Source organism: Lactuca sativa, chromosome 1 (genome assembly GCF_002870075.4).
Source record: "Lactuca sativa cultivar Salinas chromosome 1, Lsat_Salinas_v11, whole genome shotgun sequence".
NCBI classification, from domain to species: domain Eukaryota; kingdom Viridiplantae; phylum Streptophyta; class Magnoliopsida; order Asterales; family Asteraceae; genus Lactuca; species Lactuca sativa.
Window position 1 is genome coordinate 56736898 of NC_056623.2, and position 7938 is coordinate 56744835.

At 34.0% G+C, this 7938-nt stretch overlaps 1 long non-coding RNA gene across 1 annotated transcript; it reads left to right on the top strand.

Moving 5' to 3' along the window:
• The first annotated feature begins 2642 nt into the window (after positions 1-2642).
• Positions 2643-4200, top strand: LOC122195946 (uncharacterized). Its single transcript, XR_006187071.2, has 3 exons — positions 2643-3036; positions 3252-3570; positions 3846-4200. It is a non-coding gene; the product is annotated as an uncharacterized LOC122195946 (long non-coding RNA).
• Positions 4201-7938: the final 3738 nt, after the last annotated feature.

A 7938-nucleotide genomic window follows, 5' to 3' on the forward strand; every position in this document is an offset into this window, starting at 1 on the left:
TCGAGTTCCTAATGTTTGCGGCCGTAAACTCCTTGGCCAACTCGTCGAGTTTCCCTACAACTCGCCGAGTTCATGCGTATCCAAAGGTCAAGAAAACCCTAGTTGACTCGCCGAGTCACTTTACTGACTCGTCGAGCCCATGGCAATCTTCATCGGACTCGCTGAGTTGACCTTGCAACTCGTCGAGTCCCTTCAGCCCTTCATCCATTCAGATGCTTTTAAGCCAAGATAAGGTTTCATATTGCATATTCAGCTTCCTAAGGCATGTTTATCATGTAAAGTTGCAAACTTCACGTGAATGCAAGGCTCTAAAGTCTTATAACGACAAAACCAAGCTTGTAATGGAGTTTTACTCTTAAGGAGAGGTTCACACTTTGTCACATCCCTCGACCAGAACGGCGGAAACGTCCGGAGGCGGGTGACTTCATTGTGCAGTATAATAACAATTTAATACAAATAAACATAGCAAATCCAAACATCATACATCAATAGAACAAACTTACATTGTTTTTACATATTGTTCATGTTCTTGAAATACACAAAAGATACGACATTGAATAAATTCTAAACTACATCAAAATAATCTTGAATCTGCATTCACTAACCTACTTATTGATTCCTTGAGAATAGAAGTCTTTTGAAAAGCGTCAACATAAAATATGTTGGTAAGTTCATAAGCATATTGTATAAAACCTGTGTTAGTTGGAACAACCAGAAAATCCCATATTTTCTTATCAAAATAGTTGTAAGTCTTGTTTCCAATCAAATATAGTTGCATGTGTGTTTTAGTTTAACGTTTCCGAGATCTTAAAAAATCGTTTTCCCAGAAAATCCTTAACTTTTTGATGTATGAAATTGTAGTACTAAAACCCTAAGACTTGTGTGGTAAAAATGGCTTCGTTTAATGTATCCAAACACTAGTTGTCTATAATAAAAAAGGTGTAACTCGTGTAAAGTTCTAATTGATAACTGTTATATTCTTAGTGATTCGTTATAACCATACTAATATGATGGAGTGTCTGTTCTGACATTCTTCAGACGTCGGTTTTGTTTAAGACATTTGTCACCCTAGACTGGTCGGTCTAGCTGTAGCGAGCAATGAAGGTGCGAGGTGTCAACCCCGTATAGATCTATACACAAATTCATGCTCCCCTTTAGGAGACTCTGGTTATAACTTCTACAGGACTTAAAGCGTACACTATTATATATATATATATATATATATATATATATATATATATATATATATATATATATATATATATATATATATATATATATTTGAAGATGCGTCTGACTAGAATACTAACAGGTGTTTGTATCAAAAATCATTGTAATCCGTTATTTATTACATAAAGAACAATAGTGTACTTGTTGACTAGATATTTCGTTTTCGTTTATAGAAAATATTCCCTTTTAAACCAGGTTTGTCAAAATGGCCCAATATTCTTGATGTTGGCAAAATGGTCCTTCATTTTATAATTTATCAAATAAGACTCATATTTTTCAAAAGGTGGCTCAAAGCTATTTGAATTATTGAAAGTGGTCCATTTCCTCCAAAATACTTGTTTAAGCAATTTTTGACGTAAATACTTATGGTTTTTGTCATAAAAACTTGTAACTTATATTTTGTAACATACTAGTTCTTGCTTCTTTGTATAATTTGTGAAATATGATTCAAACACTTGAGACTTGCCCAAGATTTCAAGTCCTTGGAGTTTTCATAACTTAAGCCCATATAATTTAGCATACAACCATAACAAGCAAGTAAACTAAGGTTTAAAATAAGGTTTTGACTTGTATTCTCCCCCAAAAACAATAAAAACTCGAAAAAGTAAGGGTATGAAGCTCACCTTGAGTTAGTTTTGTGGGGTTTTTGAAGTGTAGTGAAGAGATCTTGATCCTAAGCACTAGAATGCCCTTGTTGAACTCCTGGAAGCCTAGATTATCCTAAGGAAGTTAACATAGGACCTTGTGTGTAAATGAGATGATTTTAACAAAATAATATGTAGGAATACTAGGAGATTTCGAAATAGCTCACCCAATTTCCAAGAACCACCTTGATGATAAAATTTTTTGGAAGAATCCACTTGTTCTTGAGAGGAGTTTAGTTTAGTTGTTAAATGGAGTGAGGAAGGGATTTTTGAGGAAGTATGAAATCTCTAGGGAGTGAAATAAGGTAAGAGTGAGGATTATCAAAAATAAATGACTGAAAGTATAAGACTGTATAAGACTGTAAATAAATGTTAGAAGTTAGAATAACGGAAAGCTATAAATAAAAATAAATAACTAAAAAAAACTATAAATGTTAGAAGTTAGAAGTTCAAAAAAAACTATTAAATGTTATAAGTTAGTTGTAATAAACACCATTATCAGCAATAAAGGGTTTTGTCACAACAAAAATTAAAAAGTTAGAAATTAGTAGGTTTTGGTTTCGGTTTTGATGTGGGTTATTATTGTTTTAACTCAATATCAATTAAATTGCTTAGCCCACTTCATTTTTTTAGTAGCCCAAAATAATTAAATCTAGCTAGCCCAAACTATTATATATTGAGCCCACTTGCTTTTTGATTAACTAGCCCACTTCAATTTAGATTAAGCCCATGAAGGATTTTGTGTTTGGCGTAAAACGAGATTAGGTTTAAACGAGTTGCCATAATTTGTTTTGTTCATTTGATCGGCCGCATACTCTTGTTCTCGAAAATCCAGAACTCAAAATGAGCCCAAAAAGAAAATCGTCCACATTTTGTCAAAGACTTTGCCATAATTTGTAATAGAGCTCCATCTTTTCATCTGATATCCCGAGTCCTTTGCTAACCTCCAAAATCTGAAAGTCCTGAGCCTCCGTGCCCGTTTCTCGGTTGTTGCTGGGGGTATAAGGTGGAGCGAGGCGGGGCTGTCGACTATGGGGTGGAACCGGAGGTGGTGGTGAACCGAAAATCGTAGCAGCAGAGGGCGATTTCGGAGGAGAGTGTCTGGGTGTTTGAAGATGGCTCGTATGGTTCTTGGTTTATAAACCGGTGACTGGAAATGGAGGTATGAAGAAACACAATGGTTCACCCGATTCTTTCTTTCTTTTTTATTGTTCTTCGAAATTTCAGCAAAAAAAAAAACACCTTCCTTCTTTTTTGATTATGCTCGTCAGCTTCAAGAAAAAAAAGAGATCTGATTGCTTCTTCCTTGTTCGAGATTTTCAGATAAATCAAATATCCTTCTTCTTACTTCCTTACAATTTTTTTTTTCTGTTGCAGGTTTTCCTGATGAAGAAGATAAACAGTGGCTGTGAGGGTTATGGAAATGGAAGGCAGCAGGTCTACGGTTTTGGCTAGAAGCAAGGCAAAGTCTGGTCTCCGGTTGGGACTATCCGAGAGGAAAGGCGGAAGGGGAGCAGCAGCGAGAGGGGAGTTTCTGCGAGGGGAGGGGTTTCTGCGAAAATGAGATTTGCGAAGGTGAGGTTTTTTCTGCGAGGATTGGATGCTGCGAGGCTCGAGGGTTCTCGGGAGGGCTGTGAGAGGATTTCGGATGAGCAGCTTTGAGGATGAGCAACTTAAGGTTCAGAGAGACTTCTCGGTACGGGGTGAAGGGCTTGCGAGAGGGGTGTGCTAGGGTTTTAGCAGGTCTCGGGAGTGAAAGCAAGCTGCTAGGAGTGTTTGAGCATTTTTTTATAATTGTTCTTGGTTTTTTTTTTTTTTTTTTTTTTTTTTTTTTTTTTTTTTTTTTGATGATTGCTTCTGGGTTTATGTTTCCATAGTTTAATTTTTTTTTTATAAATTATTATTATTATTATTTTTTAAATTATTATTATTATTATTATTTTTAATGATTGTTCTTGGTTTGGCTTTCAGGATACGAGGAATGAGCAGGTTTCTATTGTTTATTGATTTTGGTTTTGCAGGTGGAGGCTTTGATTAGCAGCCAGCTTGGATATGTATAACTTAATAAACGAGATATTAAGAAATAATGAACATATCATTTTTGATTAAAAATATTCTTTATAATAAAGCTGTTGAAAATTTGATAGATTCAAATACGAATTGTCATTTCTGATCTTTAATAACATGAAAGAACTTTGATCTTCAAATTCAACCTTTGATGCCAACTTTAGGATTTTAGATTCAACAATGAAATGACAAGTGTTGAAAAATAATTTTTGTAGATGAATCTAACTCAACAATAAACACAAAATCTGTCAAAGTTTTTGTTTATTCATAAGGTTTAGAGAAAATATATGAGAAATGATAGCACTCACTTTATCTGTATTTTACAAGGCTTGTTTTGCTATATTTTCACACTTGTAATATGAATTCTCCATTGTATTTGGTTGTGATGGCTGTTGTTTGGATTGTTGTGGAAACTCGAGTTGGGATTGTTATGAAATCTCTGGTTTTGAAAACCTTGATTTGGGTTACTTTGAAAAGAAGGCTTTTGAGAAATTTGTTCAAAAGAGGGTCTTGTTTGAAAAACCTGAATCCTTTTGTCCAAAGAATGGTCTTGGCTGAAATTATAAATTGTTTTATCCGATGGTCGTGGTTGGAAAGTAGGTTTGAAATTTGATTGACCTTGATTTCGCAAAAACCTTTGGAGATTGGTGTTAGAAACCAAAGTACATAATTGTGATAGTCTCTTCATCATTTTGAATTTGACTTATCATAAGTATTACTAAAAAATGCTTGGTTTGAAAAGAAGTCTGATTGATATGATTAAAGCTTTGATCATTGAAAGGTGTTTAATTTCCAAAGATGTAGACACAAGAGCAAGTGGTCCGCCGAAAACTATAATGGTTGGTGGATCAATTAAGGATTCATACTATTGAAGTTCTCTATACAAATTGTATAATGATTCAATATCAATTGCTGAATTTCCCTACATAATGAGTTTAACCATTTTCCAGATTTCAAAAAGATTATTCAAAAACTTGAAATTTATCTCGTCATTTTAATTCAGTTGTTTAAAATTGAATTTTAGTAACGAGGTAAATCTCAAGTTTTTTAACAATCTTTTAGAAAGATGGAAAACGGTTTAACTCATTATTCAAGGAAATTCAACAATTCATACTGAATCTTTGTACAATTTGAATGGAGAACTTTAATTGTATGAGTCCTTGATTGACCCACTAACCTCTACTGCTTTCGGCGGAACACTTAGTATTGTGTCCACATTTTTTTGCAAAACCAAACACTTTTAAATGATCAAAGCTTTAATCATTTCAATTAGACTTCTTTTCAAAACTAAGCCTTTTTTAGTAATACTTTTAAATGATCAAAGCTTTAATCATTTCAATTAGACTTCTTTTCAAAACTAAGCCTTTTTTAGTAATACTTATGATCACTCTGTTCCAAGAGATGAAGCGGACTATCAACAATTGTGTTCTTTGGTTTCTAACACCAATCTCCAAAGGTTTTTTCCAAATCATGGTCAAACAAATTTTAGACCTAATTTCCAATCAATATCATCTTTTGGATAAAACAATCCAGGTTTTCAACCAAGGCTATCCTTTGGACAAAACAATTCAGATTTTCAACCAAGACCCTTATTTGGACAAAATTATCAAAGACATTTCTTTCCAAAATAACCCAAATCAAGGTTTTCAAAACCGGGGGCTTCGTAACAATCCCAACTCAAGTTTCCACAACAATCCAAACAATAGTTTTCACAACAAGTACAATGCAAAATTCATATTACAAGTGTGAGATTAGAGAAAAACAAGCCTTGTAAAATAGAAAGTGAGTGTTCTTCAACGTTTTATCATTTCTCATGTATTCTCTTTAAACCCTATGAATAAACAAAAACTTTGAAAGATATTGTGTTCATTTTTTAGTTAGATTCATCTACCAAAAACATTTTCCGCACTTGTCATTTCATGGTCAAATCTAGGATCCTACAATTAGTATCAGAGCTTCAATTTGAAGATCAAAGTTCTTTCAAGTTATTAAAGATCAGAAATCACAATGCATATGTGAATCTATCAAATTTTCAATGGATGCTTATCAGGAAATTTTCAATAAAAAATGGTATGTTCATTATTTCTTAATATCTAATTTATTAAGTTATACATATCCAAGCTGCGGATCAAAGCCTCCACCTTCAAAACCAAAATCAGTAAACCATAGAAGACCTTCTTAAATACACCTCGTATCCAGAAATAGAAACCTAAGAACAATCATCAAAAAAACTTTATCTCCAACAAATGATATCAACAATTGGTAATTTTTACATGCTTATTTTAAACAAATGGTATTTTAATCATTGGTTTTCAAACAATAGATTACCAACAATAGGCAATTGATGTGTTACGAACTCTATATCACAACAATCAATTGGTACCAACACTTCATATCTTCTTCAACAAGTATTTGTGACAACCAAGAGACAAAAAACAAAAGACAACATATCAAATCTGACGATTCAAGAAAGGACAAGATATCCAAGAAAAACAGAGGAAATGAGTGATTGATTCTTTATTTCCAAATTCCTTTTTTGTTTTAAGGCTTCATTTAATTATTCCAAGACATAAGCGTAATCTTCTGATATTTGTTCAACGTCTCTTTTCAATATTGAAATCCATCTAGTTGATTCTCCAAATGTAAGTTGTAAAGTTTTTGATTCAAATTTGCAGATGTCCATGTTGACCATTGTGTCATGATAGTGTTTGAGATCAGCTTGCAGGCTTTTCTCAATTTTAGTCATGTGGGACACAAATGGTGTTTTTACAAAACCAAGTTATGTGAGCGTAAACCATACCTGATCAATGACATATCGAGTTCTTGAAGGAGTTTCACTATTTGCAGAAGTCATTTTTTTTTTTCGATTTTAACCGTGAGTTTGGTTTTCAAGTGTGAACCGATGGTGAAGATTAAGGTTGCGAGGTATAAGGCAACATGTGGTTCTTGTTTTGCGAGGTATAAGCTAACATTCGGTAGTGATGTTTGTGAGGGGGTGATGGGTGCGCAAGGGAAGGTTGTTGCGAGGGATAAGGATGCGAGAGAGAAGATTACAAAGAGAACGTGCAGGTTCTTGAGGTTTTTTTAGCAGTGTTTTTGGGAGGACTGTTTATCAGTGTAACATTCGGACCTTGTAAGTTTCCTTTTAAACCTTGCTTAATAGAAGAATTACATTATTGGTCCTCTATCTAGTACACGGGGTGTACTCTATGATTACGCTTAGCGTACTAGTTACATCATGATCGCGGATATCGACCACGTAAGCTAGGCATACATGGGGTTACGTTGGGCGTACGTGATGGGTTATGAGCACCACATCAATCCTATGGTGTACATGCAAACCCAAAAGCTTTGGATCTATTTTGTCTAGTGAACATGCAATAATCATCCAAAGCTCATAAACCTTATATCTAACATACAATAATCGAATTAACATATAAATTAGGGTTTAGAACTTATCTTGATTGTTATGTAGCAATAACAATCTCAATTCCTTTTGATATTGACCTTTGAAAGCTTAGTGCCTCAAATGTTGCACCTCTAATGGAGTCACAAACACCATGAGCAACAAGATGACCTAATAGAAGGAGGAGGAGAACTAAAAACGTCCAAGAACCCTTAAGGATTACTTCACCACGTTTTTGGGGCCTTAGGGGTTCCTTATATAGGTATGCTATTAGGGTTTTTAAATAGGAAACCCTAGTTTGACTGCTTAGGCCCTAAACAGCCCATGGACTCCCTCCTTAGAGGCCTTGGACGAAATCTTATCGGTTTCCCCAAAGATTTTGTCCACTCCAACTTCTATGGAGTCCATTAGCCCATTTACGCAACTATCTTATAATTACCTAATCAGTCCCCTTTGTTAAATTAATCTCTTTTAGCCACAAAATTAATTCTTATTAATTCTTGACTAATATTAATTAAACAATATGAATTATCTTTTAATATATTATTCATATAATATATTAATAAATCATAATTAATCCTCTTTCTCGTT